At 35.6% G+C, this 18881-nt stretch overlaps 1 protein-coding gene across 7 annotated transcripts in view; it reads right to left on the reverse strand.

The window, feature by feature from the left end:
- LOC135140617 (polypyrimidine tract-binding protein 2) overlaps nucleotides 1-18881 on the reverse strand; it is a 231331-nt gene that overhangs the window by 138044 nt on the left and 74406 nt on the right. For 2 of the 7 annotated variants that reach the window (XM_064071279.1, XM_064071293.1), the window contains exon 1: nucleotides 16497-16663. The exons of the other annotated variants lie outside the window; for them this stretch is intronic. The gene's annotated coding sequence lies outside the window, so the exon portion shown is untranslated. Of the gene's footprint in view, nucleotides 1-16496; nucleotides 16664-18881 lie in introns of those variants that run through there. 7 annotated transcript variants of the gene reach the window in all.

An 18881-nucleotide genomic window follows, 5' to 3' on the forward strand; every position in this document is an offset into this window, starting at 1 on the left:
TCGAAAAAAAAAATGGAAAAACTGAAAAATAGTAAAATTAATAAATCAAAAATGAGAAAACGAAAAACTGTAATCTCCAAACTTTGAAAAATCTAAAAATCGGAAGATTTAAAATACAGACTCTTTGCAAACGAAAAAGTGCAAAATCGAAAAAACAAAAATGTATTGTAAAATTGAAATATTGTAAATTAAAAAGAAATCGGAAAATCGGATAATTGGGAATCCAAAAACTGTAAAATCTAAAAATTGGAAAATCGAGGAATTGAAAAATTTAAGATTTAAAATTGAGGGAAAAAAAACTGTAATATCTAAAATTGGAAAATTGAAAAACTGAAACAATGAAGTTGAACAAACGAAAAAATATAAATTAAAAACTTTGAAAAATCTAAAAATCACAAATCAAGAACTTGAAAATTTGAAGAAAAGAAAAAGTCGAAAATGCATTGTAAAATCGAAATATTGGAAATTAAAGAAATCGGAAAATCGAATAATTGAGAATCCAAAAGTTGTAAAATTGAAAAATTTAAAAATTGTGTTATAAAATTGTGAAAATGAAAAAAAATTGAAAAATGAACAAAAGTAAAATCGAAAACTGAAAAATTGTACTCAACATCTAAAATTGGAAAATTGAAAAATTGTAAATGGAAAAACCCAAACCATTAAAGTTGAAGAAACGAAAAAATATAATTTGAAAACTTTGAAAAATCTAAAATTTGGATAGAATCAAGAAATGAAAAAGTGAAGAAACCAAAAGATTCAAAATACAAGTTAATTAACGAAAAAATGCAATATCGAAAAAACCAAAAATGTATTGGAACATAGAAATATTGAAAATTATAAAAGTCGGAAAGTTGGATAATTGGAAATCCAAAAACTGTAATACTGAAAAATTAAAAAATTTAAAAATCGAGGAACTGAAAAATCAAAGATAGAAAATTTGCAAAATTGGGGATAAGAACTATTGAAAAATCAAAAAATTAAAAATTGAGAAACTGAAAAAACGAGAAATGAAAAATTGTAATATCTAAAATGGAAAAATTGAAAAATTACAAATCGAAAAATTGACAATTAAATTTGAAAAAACGAAAAATTCCTAATATACATACAAAATTGGAAAGCAATCAGTGCTGCAGTTTCGGAGATTATGTCTAATAAAAATTGAGACAGACAGATAGACAGACAGACAGGCAGACAGACAGACAGACAGACAGACAGACAGACAGACAGACAGACAGACAGACAGACAGACAGACGGAAACGTGATACCAGTTTTTTGGTATTCGTTAGCTTGCTTTCACGTCAAAACGTCTTATTTGATACCTAAATACGGCACTGGTCAATATTCAGTATTTCAGAACTACCCATGTTGGATTTCTATAAATATAAACTATCTGGAAATATTTTTGCACAAATACACAGGGGGGTAAAAAATTAGCAGAGCTTAGACGAAAATGCGGTAGACTCTCCACCATGAACATTTATTAATAGAAGCTTGTTTGGGATGCTCCATTCATATATCCTGTCGATGCTTACTCTCAAGGTTCGCCACTTCGCAGCAAATTTCACATTGTACAGTCTCGATTTTTGTAACCTTTTGAAATCGTGTTTGCACTTTATTTACCCATATTTCATTCCAAGTGATCACTCGTGACGTAAACAAAGGTCATGCCTTCTGGCGCCCCACATTTTTCTCGGCTCAAATAATAATAAAAAAAAAGTGTTGAAATTGGCACAAAGGCGACTGCAGATGTTTGACCCTATTAAAGCGCCAAAGTAAACAATCCACCTGCGAAGTCCACTCTCTGTACTCGTCCGTAGCGTGTTTTACTGATAGCTCTCAAAAGAATCGTGTAAAGCCAAGGTTGTCCAGGAGTGAAATCATTTATCCCAAGGCTGTAACTTCTCTAATTCATTACATAAATATTGTTTTATAAATGTTAACGAAAACACGCTTCATTTTTTCATCACGACGAACTCGGCTGAATTCGTTGCCGTTTTTGTCATTACCATATCAAAGGAGTGCCGTGCTTGCCAAAACTCCATCATAAATCCATCTCTCCGCTTTTATTTTAGCTTCTAGTTTTCTTTCATGTCGACGATTAGCTAGGCAGGTGTCAACCGCCCCCACTTTTTTCTGCAATTTATTAAAACCTTTCAACGAGTCCATTGATGTTCGTGCGACAGCGGCTCTTCCAACAATTATTAATAGGACGAATTCCGTAGACTCGTCGACGTCATTTTTTGGTTTTCCGTCTTTGTTGGCGATCGGGACGCGATAGTGAAGACGACGACGCCCACCAAGTAATTATAATCTTGGAGTTGGTCACTCGAGACCGGACCGGGCGACCGGAGTTAACGTTCGAGGTTAAGTAAAAGATGCGGTCGAGACAAGAAATCCGAGCTCATTTATGGGAATGAAATTCAAGGGCGGCGGCATTTTAAAGAGCGGCCAGGAAAAAGCCGTGTGTTAAAGGACCGGTTGCACGATGTCCGAGCAGGAATTCACCGACTGAAACAGTTATTCCTGCGGTCGAGTGGTGCTCGAAAGCGGCGTTATCCACTCGCTACCTATGTGTTTACCTAATGACGCAACAATGCAGAGTTTCTTTTTTCTGGCGGTATTTTGGAGTGACATCATAACCGATTTCTTTAATGAAATATTGTACAACTTGGATTGCTTACATGCTATAATAACAGCGTTTTTTTTTTTAATAACATCACAAAATTGCCTAAACCGTCTTCAGTAACTGACGATGAACCAATTTGTTTGACATTTTTTACACAATTCTTGATAGCTATGCTCCCATTAAAAACATCTTTTTGATTTTTTTTTAAATAATCTCAAGAATGTCAGAACCCTAGTCTTTAGCTTTTTTACGAATCTCTAGCGCTTTTGGGTTTTATTTCTTAAACAATTTAGAGCATCTCTGGGGTCCCGAAGGTTTGATTTTTTACAAAATTTTAAGGAATCTTGAGGACAATCTGGAGGAGTCATGGCGTTTCATTTTTTTTTTACATTTGAAAAAGCTCAAAGGTCTGGATATTGTTTTCTTTTTAACTAATTTAAAGATTCATGTTTTTGTTAATTTGAAGAATCTCAGAGACCCCTAATGTTTTATTTTTTTAATAATTTAGAAGATCTAAAGGCTCCGAGATTTTTTTTTAACAATTTTGAGGACCCATGGTTTCTTTTTTTTTATAAAGAATATCTAGACCCGCTGCTGTTTTATTTTTGAAATAGTTTGAAGAATGTCCCACATTATTTAGTTTTTGAATTGATTTTTAAGAATCTTAAGGGCCCATGGTATTTAATTTTTTAAATAATTTAAGGAATCACAGTGGCCTCTGCTGTTTTAGGAATTTAAAGAGTCTCACATGCTCCTGATATTGTAGTTTTCAAATAAATTAGAGCATTTCAAGGGCCCCGAGTGTCTTATTGTAGAAAGCTTTTAAAGAATTTCAGGAGCTCTTGAAAGAATTCAAGAATCTCAGGCCTCCCCAGGGTTTTACTTTTGAATTAAAAAAAATTTTGAACGTCTATCGGTGCTTTATTTATTTATTATTTTTTCTAATTTGAAGTATCTCAAGAGTCGCATGTGTTTTTTTTTTCTCTAGAGCTCATAGTGCTTTATTTCGGAAATAATCTAAAGAATCTCAGGGGCCTGTGGTGTTTAATTTTGGAAATAATTTCAAGAATCTTAGGGGCCGCTGGTGTTTCATTTTTTAATGATTTGAAATATCTCAGAGATCCCTGTTATTTTATCTTTGAAATACTTTAAAGCATCTCAAGAGCCCATATATTTTATTTCTGTAAGCATTTAAAAAATCTCCGGGAGCACAGATGTTTTATTTTTTAACTAATTTAAAGGATTTCAGGGACGCCGAGGATTTTGTTTTTGACATGATTTTAAAGAATCTTGAGGATTCATGGCGTTTCTTTTTTTTTAATTAAAGAATCTCAAGAGCCCATGGTGTTTTATTTTTAAAATAATTTAAAGAATCTCAGGGGCCTCTGGTGTTTAATTTTTTTAAGTATTTTAGAACATCTCTAAAGCCCCTGATGTTGTATATTTGAAATAATTTAGAGCATCTCAGGGTAAAGTCACTAGATCTACTATTACTTTTAGAAAGTACGGCAAACTGCCTGTGGTCGGAATTCGACAGAGAGGAACCTAACCTATGTGTTAAACAAAGATAGCGCGAGGCTAGTAATTTTCGCTATCTGTCAACGAAAGTTTGATGTGTTTACGATTTGAGGTTACGACAGACTGTACTAGAATTATTGAGTTAACGGACCGGAAAGAACATTATTCCAGTCACAAAGTAACTCCAGCCCTATTCAACGAGAAAGTGTCACCGGTAACCAGCAAACAGTCGTGGAAGACGTGTTACCACCAAGGCAATTGACGGCCAAATGACAGTAACAGGATCGCCATACTGGAAGCAAAAAATACCTGCTGTCGAAAAGACGGAGCATAACAAGGACACAGATATATTTCTATTTCATAAAAGTTACTAATTGCCACACATTTCAAGATCGAGTCACATTATCTCAGGGGGCCCAAGTGTTTTATTGTTCAAAGCATTTAAAGAATCTCAGAGGCCCCAGGTGTTTTATTTTTGCAAAAATTTAAAGGATCTTTTGGGCTCATAAGTTTTGTTTTTGAAAAAATTTTAAAAACCCCTTTTTTTATTAATTTAAAGAATCTGGTGGGTCTATAATGAAAAATTTAAACAATCTCAGTGTAATTGGTGTTTATTTTTTTAAATAATTTAAGCAACCTCAGGGACCTCTGCTATTTCAGGAATTTAAAGAGTCCCACATGCTCCTGATAGTGTAATTATGAAATAAATTAGGGCATTTCAAAAGCTCTAATGTCTTATTGTCGAAAGTTTTTAGAGAATTTCAGGAGCTCTTGGTGTTTTAAATAATTTTAAGGATATCAGGGGCTCCTGGTGTTTTATATTTTAAAAAGAATTCAAGAATCTCAGACCTCCCCAGAGTTTTGTTCTTGGAAAAAAAAGAAGAAGAAGAAGATCTATTGTGCTTTTTTTTTAATTGAAAGTATCTAAGGATCGCGTGTTTTTTTTTTCTCTAGAGCTCCTACTGTTTAATTTCGGAAATAATCTAAAGGATCCCAGGGGCCCGTAGTATCTCAGAGACCCCCGATATTTTATCTTTGAAATAATTTACAGCATCTCAAGGGCCCCTGGTATTTTATTACTGTGAGTATTTGAAGAATCTCAGGGACCCTAGATGTTTTAGGCGTTTCTTTTCTTTTAAATTAAAGAATCTCAAGAGCCCGTGGTGTTTTATTTTTGCAAAAATTTAAGGGATCTCTTGGGCTCATAGGTTTTGTTTTTGAAAGAATTTTAAGAACCCGTTTTTCTTTAATTTAAAGAATCTGGTGGGTCTATAATGAAAAATTTAAACAATCTCAGTGTCATTGGTATTTAATTTTTTCAATAATTTAAGAAGCCTCAAGGACCTCTGCTGTTTAAGGAATTTAAAGAGTCCCATATGCTCCCGATAGTGTAATTTTGAAATAAATTATAACATTTCAATGGCTCCTAATGTTTTATTGTTGAAAGCTTTTAAAGAATTTCAGGAGCTCTTGGTGTTTTAAATAATTTTTAGGATCTCAGGGGCTCCTGGTGTTTTATATTTTAAAAAGAATTCAAGAATCACAGGCCTCCCCAGAGTTTTGTTCTCGGAAAAAAAAAGAAGATCTATTATGCTTTTTTTTTTAATTTAAAGTATCTAAGGGTCGTATGTTTTTTTTTCCTCTCTAGAGCTCCTAGTGTTTTATTACGGAAATAATCTAAAGGATCCCAGGGGCCCGTAGTAACTCAGAGACGCCCGATATTTTATCTTTGAAATAATTTACAGCATTTCAAGGACCCCTAGTATTTTATTGTTGTAAGCATTTAAAGAATCTCAGGGACCCTAAACATTTTATTTTTTAACCAATTTCAAGTATATCAGGGACGCCTATGATTTTGTTTTTGACAGAAATGTAAGGAATATTGAGGATTCATGGCGTTTCTTTTTTTGTGTTTTATTTTTGAAATAATTTAAAGAATCTCAGAGGCCCCTGGTGTTTAATTTTTTTAAGTATTTTAGAACATCTCTAAAGCCCCTGATATTTTATTTTTTAAATAATTTAAAGCACCTCAGGGGACCCACGTGTTTTATTGTTCAAAGCATTTAAAGAATCTCAGAGGCCCCAGGTGTTTTATTTTTGCAAAAATTTAAAGCATCTCTTGAGCGCAAGGGTTTTGTTTTCAAAAGAATTTTGACCATTTTTTTTTTTTTATTTAAAGAATCTCACAAATAATTTGAAGAACTTCAGCCTCCCGCGTTTTGTTTTTGAACTGATTTTGATCTGGTGAGTCTACAGTGAAAAATTTAAAGAATCTCAGGTGTCCTTGGTGTTTGAAGTTACTTTTTTTTAGGAATGAAAGTGTCTCAGATGCTCCTCACAGTTTTGAAATAATAAAAAAATAATTTAGAGTATTACGGGAGCCCCAAGTGTCTTATTGTCGAAAGCATTTAAAGAATTTCATGAGTCCTCAGAGTTTGGTTTTTGAATAATAATTAAAAAAAAATGAAGGGTTATTGTGGTTTACTTTATTATACTTATACTTTTTGAGAATCTCAGGTGTTCCAGGTATTTTATTTTGAAAATAATGTACAGGAACTCAGGGGACCTGTGGGTTTTGTTTCTGTCAGGGGATTCATGGTGTTTCATTTTTTAAAACATTGAAAAAATTAATGAGGTCCTTTGATTTTTATAATTTCAAGAATCTCAGGGGTCCTTGTGTATAATTTGTGAATTAATTTTTTTTTAAGAATTTCAAGAACTTCAGGTACCCCTGATGTATTTTTAAAATAATTTAAAGCACCGCAGGGGCTTCTGGTGTTTTTTTTATTGTTGAAACTATTTAAAGAATCTCAGGAACTCTAAGTGTTTTATTTCTGAAAACATTTAAAGAATTTCAGGAGCTCCTGGTGTTTTATTATTGAAGCAATTGAAATAATCTCAGGAGCCCCTGGTATTTTATTTGTTAAGAAGAATGAAAGAATCTCAGACACCCCCAACGTTTTGTTCTTGAATTTTATAGAATCTTGAAGGTCCATGGTTTCATTGATGACGTCTGGAAGCGGAAGTCGCGATAGGTATTCGAGAAAGACCGCGATCGCAGAAGTATGGGTTTAAATGGAGGGAACGAGAATTATTCAGCCAGTCCAGTCAACAAGTCGAGTCGAATGAACGAATGCATTCAAGTTGCACCACGGAGTTATTCTGTACATAATCGCGGTAACAGTTAGGTCGGGTTATTAAGAAATAAATTGTTGAGTTTAACCCACGCCGATTTTATTCGCCCGTTCAACGTAACAATATTTTTGAAATAATTTAAAGAAGTTACTCAGTATTTCTTCGCTTCTAACACACACCAAATACCTCATTTTGAGATTACTGCAATCTTTTTATAAACTTTTAATCTTAATTAATAATAGTGTTACTAATTTTATTCCTTTTGAAATCGACGATCTAAACTAATCAGAACTTAATAACGCTCCCAAAATTTTAGAAATATTAGATAAGCTGTTTGTAGTAGATTTAATATATTTTTTTAGATGACATTATCCACAAAATTTCGTAGCGCAAACTTTTGGAAAACCACATCACGACAAAATAATTGCTTTTTAATGTACACAGTTTTATTTTTAGTATATAACATCGAACAATTCTTTATTGATATACTTAATTCATTCTAGGAACTTTTGTGTAAAAACCAACAACAGCAAAAAACGTGCTATTAGAAACATTGTTCTATTTGCGAAATAGTGAATAAATGTAGCAGAAATATGATTCCCAAATCAAACTACTATATACGTTATAACTTTGAAAATTGCCCTCTACACGCAACTCTGGCAAAGTGGAATACTCAGCACCCAAATACACCCTTTAGAGGCAATATTTTCATTATTTATAATCGGAACTATGTGTTTGTACATTATAAAACTAGTTTTATTTGTGGTAACTCATTTAACCAACCAACCGTTCCCTGTGCAAAACAAATCGTAAAGATATTCTGCCGGTTTATAAATATTTGAAAGAAAAGTCATTATAAACTTTAAAGTAACTATACAATCTCTGATTGTTTTGGCACTACCGTGAAAACAAATAAACAAAAATTTCGGTCCTATTCATTTCGAACACATTAGCATAATAAATATCTTAACGTTATCAAGAAAGGAAGTTGTGTGAAAATAAACCCGACATACTACATTTCCATTTAGTAAATTCTTTACAATTGTTAATTTAAAACTTTTGAAACAACAAGAAACTGTTTAGAACTATGTATCTAATCACTTTAGTCCACAATTAATTTATATTTGCGGCTGACAACCTGTTGTTCCAATCGATCGGCCGGCGCTCATAACTTATGTAACCGACTATATTGATAATATAGAATTTTCCAATTACCCTTTGTCCTCCCTTCAACCGTTATCACCCGCTGAAAACCGCTCACTCTATCCTTCCAAACCGCCATTCCCCAAGATCCTCACGTTCCTACACTAATCGTTCGATTTCAAATTGCATTCCAACAATCGTAAAAATTCCCCGGTAATTGGACAAACCTCGTCGCGACGCTCACACCACCTTCGGAGAAACAATAAAGAAAAAATAAAACGACGGCACGCACCATGACGAAAAAAGCGAAGCGCCACGTTTGTTTTTCTCGTTGACTTGGCGTGACGCCAGACCTTTCCTCCACCACCAAACAACACTTGTTGAATTCCTATTAGCCTTTCTGGTAATGTCGGTGGGTAACAGGATTGGCCGCCGTACACAACGACTTTATTGGATTTGAAACCAATTGCCTGTGAATGAGGGAGTGCACTTCGGGCCCAAAATTAGTTTTAGCGACGAAATTAGATTGCTTTCGGACTTCTTGAATGAATCTTGGACGAGTAGGGCCTACACGTGGTGCGTCAGATGTACATCTTAAACTACTTGCTAACCCGGATTGTGACAACAATACAATCCAAGTATATTTCAAACCACCTAGACCCAAGCCTCATTTGCTCCTCAATCAATCCACCAACAAGCCTCTTCTTTAAACCCCCAAAGCAAATTCTCACTGTTTATCCAGTGGGACTTCTGCAAGCTTTGATTTAGTGAGCACGAAATTGCGACCGTCGCGGACGATTTAAATCGTGTAAATCTCTGGAGCATGCATCTGTGAAGACTATTTTAAATCGGGCGGCGATGACATAAGTAAACAAAAAATAATCCAGCGTGTCTCACATAATTTATAACACAAACATTAATCACAGCAGTGAACGACTCTTGGCAAACGACGCTTTTGTTACCAGACTTTTCTTCGGGATCAGGTTGCATCACAATGGATTGTTTGCTTTTTTTACGGAGCGCGAAAAACGGGTGGATTCTAATTAAGAAACGGCCAAAATAGATCGAGGTCTCTTCCAGGGCTGCGGCCTTTGCACATGGAGAAAAAGCGCAGCAGATGTACCATGAAAATTATACAGGAATATCAAGTTTCGGATTGTGGAAAAAAGTCAAGGATTCGGAGTGATGTCGGGTCGCGGTTTCAGATGTTTGCAGGTCTGCAAGATTTGAACTTGGTTTCGATTTCCACATATACACACACAATCGGTAACTAAATGTTTGCATGTTGATTCTTTTTCTTGGTTCTGATTCTTCCCTTGGTCTTGAAATTTCATTTTGAGCTTACATTTTAGCTTACAATGAAAAATCCCCATTGGGATAATTTTGGCACTTCTGCCTCTATTGTCTTCTTTTCTACCTGTTCGGGCCCTATTCCAATGCCGCTTCGTTCGAATAGATAAAGATCTCATTCCTGTGCAGATGTTTACTCATAAATAGAAGTTAATACCTTTATGGTAATCCTATTACGGTCTGAGAAGTTAAGTCTGCCACTTTTATTGGCCAGAAAAGTATAGTCAAAACCGTAATAAGCTCCCTGGGATTTTTATGAATCGATTGGCCCATATGTAAATACCGCGCCACTTTCGCACAATACGCCCTCCTACCCATAAAAAATTTAATAAACATTCACGAATTTAAAACATCTCGATTTTTATTCAATTTTCAATTTATCCAACAAATGAAAATCCACGTATTTATGTAAAAAAAGTTATGCGATGATTAAGCTTGAAATTCTTGTCGGCACGTGCGTTCTGTGGTTTCGTTCAAGAATTATTTGTATCCATTTTGCTGTTACCCTTTCCTGACACTAACGATAATTGTGTTGTGTCATGCAACTCGCGTAAACGCAATCCCCAAAACTCTTACGATATCGGTGTTTGTTCTCAATACAACCTTTTAAAAACGCATCACTGACGAATTTCCCGCATCGCAACCTCATTAAGCTAAAATTTAATAAAAGTCGTCAACTTTTGAAATCGTCTTCATTGCACAAGCGCCAAATTAACTCGCTCCCATAATTAAATTATTAGAATTAACAAATCGTCGATAAATTAGTTATCTTCTTTACATAACGAAAGGATGGAGTTTCGTCGGATCAACGATACTTTAATTTCTTAATAACATGGTAGGTGCACCTAAATTAGCCGCCTCTGTTCGCGGATGTACAAATTGTAGCTACACGATACCAAGAATGCGAGACCCATTTATCACCATAATTAATCTTTATTTGGTAATTCAATTCTAGAATTACAACGTCTCTATATGGACCCTCAAACTGCTTCCTTACCGTAATCACGTACCCACGTACGAACACCATAAGCACAAACGCACCACTTAATAATTGATTTAGTGGTACACGGACCAATTTCTTTGGAATGTGCCAATTCATTGTGGGTCAGACACAGCATGAATAAAGGATGCTTCATCCCTCAAGCTAACATTTTTAAGAAGAGTTGCTTCGACTTGAGTATCGACTTAACGGCATATAGGAAGTCGGCTTTCATTACATGCACTAGAATCATAAAATGGGTTAACGACCATCGACAAGGTTGTGCAATTAGTCGACCAATCCGTTTTGTAATAAGGACGTCGAATCGCTTTTATATTGGTGTACGTTTTGGAATGCGAGGCTCCATAAGGGAAACAAAATAGATACTTTGTAGGTACATGAGAAACACACTTTTTGAGTTTGTTTACTTTCGGTGTAGATTGTATCTTGGCGTGTTCGACCTTGACTGTTTCGAAACCACGATGCTGATGGGCTCCGTGGCGTAATTGGAAAGTTGTGGAGATGTTGGAAGATGGGGTATCACTTGGCACAAATTCAAACATTGGCGATAAATAACAATCGTGACAGAGCCCATTTAAACTACCATCGGTCTAGAACGCATTAACGTCCGTCATAAATTTTACATTTACACCTACAAAACAATGGTTGAGCAAGACTTCGTCGGGCTAGACTATAGGAGATTCAATCTTTCTGACCAAAATCATCCGCACTCCCTGCCTTGCAATTAGCCGCTCTGCAAAATTTAGTACAAGCATTATTAAAAAAAGTTCCTCGAGCCCCGGATTCCGCAGGATGCGCCCGACCACATTCCGGCTTAAATGCACTAAAATTACAATCTCTATCAGCAAAGGAACCTTGGCTATTTCGCAAAACAACACAAAATATTTACGACCGCCATAAACTCAAAACGCGATTTATTCAAAGGCGCTATTTCTGCATATTTTCGCGGGTGTATTTTCGTCTATTCAAAACCCTCCCTAAACCGACCTCATTATAAAATAATTCACCACGGATCTTCCAAGCAGTAAATTGCTATTTCGCTGCCCATCCAACCCCTGTAAATTTTCTGGCAACTGTACGCACAAAAAGATAAAATGAGTGGTAGTCGACGCAAGCAAACACAGACACGTCTTTTATTACGTTTCCTGTTCGGCTAACCTTTGTCGATACCCCAGATTAATTCCGAACCCTCTTTTTAGGGGTGACGACGAAACAATTCGGTTTTATTCGACGATTACATGAGACATCGCGTGTCAGACACGACGACAAACTGTTGATCCAGGGCTCGTTTTGCCGCTGATACACACTGATTCGAAGCACGTACGAGGCCAACAGTTTTGTATTTCGCTGAGCTATTGGTGTACTTTGACATGGCGTATGGAAGTTTTGAGCTCCTCGATCGGAATACGGTAGTCGTTTCACCCAGACGTGTTAATAAAAGTAAAGTCGTGTCGTTTAACAACCACGTCTAAATTAAAAACGGACATCCCAACACATCACACTTCCTCGTCGAACAAAATCTCAAAAGAGACGGGTTTTTGCAGACAATTATCAAGCTGAAAAGAGATGTTCCGTTGCCAGCGCATATTTCTTCAAACTTCTGCATTATTTAACTATGCGATTAGCGTTAATTTTAAATTTGCTCGAAATAAAATCCGCCAGATTTTTATCCCCTCCACAAGCCCGTTACGTCATAAAACAACTCATAAAATTTCCAGACGCATCCGACTATTAAAATTTACATCAGCCGTTGCAAAGTAAAGAGACTAAACTTGCTCATAGACAAAAATAATTGAGCTTTTATTGGCAGCAGCTTCTCCGCAGCTCCATTTATTAATAATCGGATCAAATGACACAAGTGCAGCCGGAATATTGTGGAAATGTCGGAAATGAAAACCCTGATAAAAATTGGCCGTTATCGGTTTCGCGTTGGAACGTTTTTGTTCTTATCTCGTTTGTAACATTACACGTTCCATTTGAGATAAATGATTCAACTAACACGGGTGTGCATTGAAAACCAGACGACGGAACAGACAAAACACGGCATAACAATGCATCACCTGTTGTAGTCGTCACAAAAGGTGGAAAAAAGCGAAGATGTCACATTCAAACCGCTGGGATTTTACGGGAAACTAGAAAAGTCGCAACGTCGAGAGTCGACGAATCTATAAAAACGTCAGTGTTGAAAGAGCTGAATAGTTACATTTGGTTTAAAATTTTTTAAAGTGGTGATTACACGTCCGCACGTGTCACAAGCCAAGATTTGAAAAGTTCAACTAGCTTTAGGAAGCTTGAGACAGGACCAATTAACCTATATGAATTTTTATCGCATATTCAGCTTCCTTTGAAGCTTCTTGTGACATTAAAACTTGATACAAGTCTCGTTTCAATTTTAGCAGCCCTAATATGACAAGGCGCGGAAAATGTATTAAATATATATATTATTCAGAATTCTCTGCTTCAGGGCCATCTGGATGATTTTAGCGTTCTGATTTAATATGCGTTCTTGCCAACTAAGCTCTTCCGACCCATGTACAAACTGGCTCTCAAATAAAATATAAAATCACAATACCGACTCCCTCCGTCCCAAAACAAAGGCATTCATCCCCAAATTACGCCATTCGAAAATTTCCACTCATTTTAATGAAATAAAACTTCCTTCTGTTTACCTTGAATTAACGTAATTAGCTTTGGGTCCGATGCTTCGAGCTCATCCTCAAATAATTTCAATTTAATCCTGAATATTTGGTGAAAGCCGAAATTATTATTTAATAGGAAAAATATCGACTGACTAAATGGCTTTCACAACCCCATTAATAATGAATTTTCAACACCATTACTGTAATAGATTTGTGTCAGTTTTGAAACGAGCTCGAAAAAGCGCGCTCCCTCGAGCTTCACTCTAATGGATTTTTTTTATGAAACAATTGCAGAAACACCCTGCATTGTTAATTTCTTCAATAAACACGCGACCGTAATATCCAAACAGGAAGCCAAAAAACAAGTCGATTTTGAGTACAAAATCGATGATCGAGCGTTACTGCAACTAACATTCATTTTACGTCTGAAATCCATGCGAAAATAAAGGTCGGTCGGAAGGTCACGTATTTGCATAAGTGATGTACAAAGAGCCACCGGTTTACCTCGGCCGCCAATACAACCCGAGCTGATGCCAACTGATTTTGAAAAGACAACGGATTACAAAAATCTTCGTACGCGTCAAGGCTGCTGCAAGTGTAATGACATCATACGCAAAAAAGAAAAACCTTCAAATAGAGAGGCGCAAACGTAACGCAGACACAGCGTAAGGAGTGTTAATTTTCTGCCGGACTTTGTATAAGCGTTATTGCTGAAAGTATTAGTTTAGTTTCGAAATTAGTACGGAGTAGCTAATTAAAGATAATTATGTTTATGCATAACGAAACTTTCAGAAGACGTAAGTAATCACGTTGGAGTAATGTAAACGTCTAGATTCGATAATTAAGTTTAACGTTTATGTGGCCGTATTCGATGGAAGGAGTCTTAAAATTCCCGTTTGTGTTATGCGCTCGTAAGGATTTTGCTGCATAGTTACAATGTCCAATATTTGATTTAACGATATTTTATTTACGTTGCGAAAGGGATTTTAGTCGAGCGAAAAATTAAGCTGCACAGATTTATGTGAAACAAAAGTGGAATGTTATTAATTGGATTCACATTCGGGCGGCATCACCCGGAAACCGTCAAGTAAATCTTACAAACAGTATATGTGGTAATATGTTACCGAGGAAGATTTTAAATATTAAAGAACCACAGGACAGTTATATAATTTCAAAAAGCTTCTGAAGTCATGCGAAATTTAGCGGGAAATTTTAAAAGTTGTGGATAATTGGGCTTGAGTTAATGTTTCATAAATTCGCGAATAAAATTTGTAAACACCCAGGTATAATTATAAGTAGCGTTGTTTATCGTAACTATTGCAGTGGGTTTAGATTAATAGTCAGAATAATGGTAAACAATAATAATGATGTTATTATTTCCGCTACGTTAATTTTATTAATAAATGCACTTGGAGTAATTGTCAGGCCATCTGTACCGACTTAAAATAAATCATTCGGACTGAATTAACCACTATTCACTATTATTTCTAAGTCTATTTCTTCATCTTCAGGTGTCCTACAAGGAACAAATCTGGGGCCAGCGATTGCAATGGTACCCCATTTATTCGACCTATATATAGTAACTTAAGTCAGTTCAACGCACGCTTCTTCAATTTTGGTCATGCCTAACTGATGATACATGTCCTCTTCGAGGCTACGACCACAGTATATTGTTGAATAGATTTGATCGTCATTTACTCAGTACTAGACGAACTATAACTAGCACCAAATTATTGCATGTTTTGGTGAATAATATAATTTATTACAGTTCTTGTTGAACCAACGACCTTATGGTTCATTATCTAGGAAATTAATTTAGATACATTTTTTTAATCTCCTATTTATTTATGGGCTCTATTATTAATATCGATAAAATTACTCACATTTTGCTCGGATGTTAGCTGAAAAAAGCTTGATAAAAGCAATAAGACGGCACTAAAAAATCAAGTCTCCGTGTCAAAATCTTGCAACTTTTAATGATGCACTAGTTTTGAAACGTGACCGGTGTATACCGTAATTTCGAAGCTTGGGAAAATAGGTCATGTGCAACCCTCGACTCGGCTAAAAATAGCCACGTCTGTAACATGCCCAGTACACGTTATCAAATTCCATCAAACAATTGTTTATAAAGAAAATTTATTCCCCTCGATACACACATTTCCATTATGAGCTAGCGTATTCAAACTATTCTCACAACAATTATTTAATTAACTTTATAACCTCGTAAAAACCTAGTTTAACAGGTGAAATAATAGTGCTACATTTTTCTATACGTACCACCCACATTTTTCAGTTAATACGTAACGTGATTAGTCGCAAAACCGCGATAGCAACTATAAAAGCATTTTCTTGTAATGCGTATACAAAGTTTACAATATTTTAATTGTATTTTATCAGTGTATTTACACTTGCGATGTATTCTGAAAACCTTGCACGCAAATCCGCATCATCGCTTTCCAACTTATCAAAAGGCAACAATAAATTCATCAAATCCCCGATAAAACACACAAATCCCTTAATCTAGCAACGGTAATCTTCTCACGGTAGAAAATTTCCCGTTGTAAACGCGGCTTTAGATGATGATCTCGCCCCGTCTCAGGTAGAATGTCTACTTTGCATTTCTTCACGATTACTCAACAGATAATATTATCATTTTATTCGTGAGTAAATCGTACATGAATCATGTAGACTTGTTTTTATTAAAGAGTGCTGTTGTAATGGTGTAGCTGTTGTGAATAATGGCCCGCATTCATGCGTAATTAAATCAATAGCGACACGCACTGCGTTTTTTTTTTAATTTCGTTCGAGGGGGCCCGCACCCGCCGCTGTCCAATTAAGCCGTGCCCTTCGTACAGGTGGTAAGGACGCGGCTTAATTGTCCAGCGGCGGGTACGCGCCCTCTCAATTGGCCAACACTGCGTACCGATTTCAAATTCTAGTTAAAATTCCGTGGTCGGCTAATGCAAATGACTTAAGTAATTATTGGCGATGCGGTCATCGAAACTTTCCGCCTTGTGCTTTGTGTAAGCTGTTCCTTACGAGACTTTGAGGTTATATCCACATCCGGCGAGCGGAAGTACGCACCTTATCAGCCCTCTGGTGGGTCTTATCCGTTTATCTCGTCGCACTTTTTCGAACAGCACGAACGAACGAAAACACACACGAACGCACTTAATTATTCGTGGTAAGGCACTGACTTGGTTATTTCACATTACACATCCGACTCCGACGCGCCAAACTAACTTAACGCGGCGTGCATCAGGCGAGACCTCTCGAAAAGCGTCGAAAAGCGACGAACAAAAAATACGCGCTGTACCTGTTGAATGGGACACGAATTTTGGCCCAATGGAGGGGCCGGGTTCGGGTCACGGGGACCGACGGTGGCAAGGGTCCGGTTTTGTTTGGGAGCTGAACAAAGGGAATCTCTGCGGCCTTGGGTCGGAGGGGAAGAGGAATATGCGAGGGGCTGAGGCAAATGTCGAAGCTTTTAATCGACGGATAATTAATTCCGCGTTTTTATTCGAATGTTTATGCGATGGGTATTCACAAGGGCGATGATCGAATGCGCTGGCAACGGCCAGTTTTCGCTGAATTTATTAACACGGCTCATTCATAGCGGATATCGCAATCGTACCGTTTTATAGCTTGGCCAGACAGATAATTTTACATGGACTATATACACATATAAGTAAACACAGAACGCCACTGTTCTTTTCTTATAAATTTAAAAGAAAACATCAGTTTATAGAATAAAGTCACGAAATACAAAATTTATACATGTTTTTAAAATGATGTCATATATTGATAAACATGCAATTTCGAAATACAAGGATTTCGAAGATAATCATCTTGACAAGATCGTCAAATATGTATTATCTCGACTTTTGAAAGCTTTCACAAACCTACGTCACATTTTAATATTCCTTCTCATTAAAATCTTTGAACCAATTCAAACAGAGGACCCAACAAAAAATGTTGTTCGAAATATTTCTGCAACGATTAACCTTTTGGAAAAAATGTTCCTAAGGTTGACCACTATTTCACCTTAACCGTAGGATCTCCTTTTTTATATCAATCATATAGCACATTGTTTTGTAATTGAGCTCAAAATTTTATTTTCAAAATAGTGTTCCAGAACAAGTGAACAAGCAGAAAAATAAAAAAAGCATTACGATAAAAACACTCTGTTCGCCTTTCTATAAGTATTTACAATTACTAGTTCTAGAGATGATACTCAAGTATACAAAAAAAAAATCCAATGTTACCAACCTTCCTCTTTAAATGCAATCGAACAAAACCCGTTTTTCCGAAAAATTATAAAATTTGATACTGCAAAATTTCATTTATTTTATGACAAGCCCTATAAGAAAAAAAAATGGTCGAAGTTTATTTCTACAGAACTTCCCTCGCTCCTGAAGTATGTTTTTCCCAATACTTGTTCGTTTTTATGGCCTGCAAACTCAATTACCGCAAGCATTATTGAAACCTCTATTGAAAGTGTAAATAGCCGTGCCATAAATCATCTTAAGGTTTCAAGAGCTCTAAATACAGGGCCGGATCCGCTTTCAATCACTGACAGTGTATGGGTGTGGACAAAAGTCGGCCTATTGTAGAGGTATTTAACTCCTCAAGAGGATACAGTCATAAAAAGGAAGTTCTTTGAAAAATTATAAAATTAGATTTTGCGATGTTTGTTTTGTAGTAACTTCTGTAAAGTAAAAACCAGCGATATAAATAATAAATAAAGGGATTGTGCAAATTGCACGACTAGGGACAATGTAAAATATAACTAAAGCAGATAACCAAAAAGAAAAATGGCCTCTCAGCATAACAAGCTTTAACTTCAAGTGTTTGATTATATATCACGTAAAAATTTGTTTGATTCGAATGAGTTTATCGCCGCAAGACAGAGGACTAAAATTATTAATTAAGCCGTAGTCGAACAGAATGTTCTGAATTTTATTATTATAATTCTTATTAAATAAAGACGTGAAAATTCTCACCTTTTCGAGAAAATGGGGTGACTCATTTTTAATTTGATCGATAAAAAATTTGCGGATTCGTACACAAGTATAGAAGTGTATTATTGTACAGGGTGAGTTAGCTAAAAGGGGACATCTCGAATATTTTTTTCTTATGAACTTATCTAAAGGAAATTTAGTTCACAAATAAAGACGAATGACTTCTATGTATGCATTACTTCATTAACATGAAATAATTGATAGAAAGCAAAATCATAAAAAATAATAAAAACAATCTGAATCTGAATTTCTATATTATCATAAAATTGAAAAAAAAACCCTGTGAAGTTTAATATTTATTGCTTTTGATACGTTTTTTACGTGTAAGTATGGAAACATCTAATTTTTAGACTCATAAAATGATTTCATGCAAAATCAGAAAAATAAAAAAAAGTTAAATGGTATTTCCGAAATACCATTTTTATGTACGTATGCACGCCGATTATTG

The sequence above is a fragment of the Zophobas morio genome, unplaced genomic scaffold, assembly GCF_036711695.1.
Source record: "Zophobas morio isolate AGI-343-1 ecotype UQ-CSIRO unplaced genomic scaffold, CSIRO_AGI_Zmor_V1 ptg000004l, whole genome shotgun sequence".
In the NCBI taxonomy this organism is placed as follows: Eukaryota; Metazoa; Arthropoda; class Insecta; order Coleoptera; family Tenebrionidae; genus Zophobas; species Zophobas morio.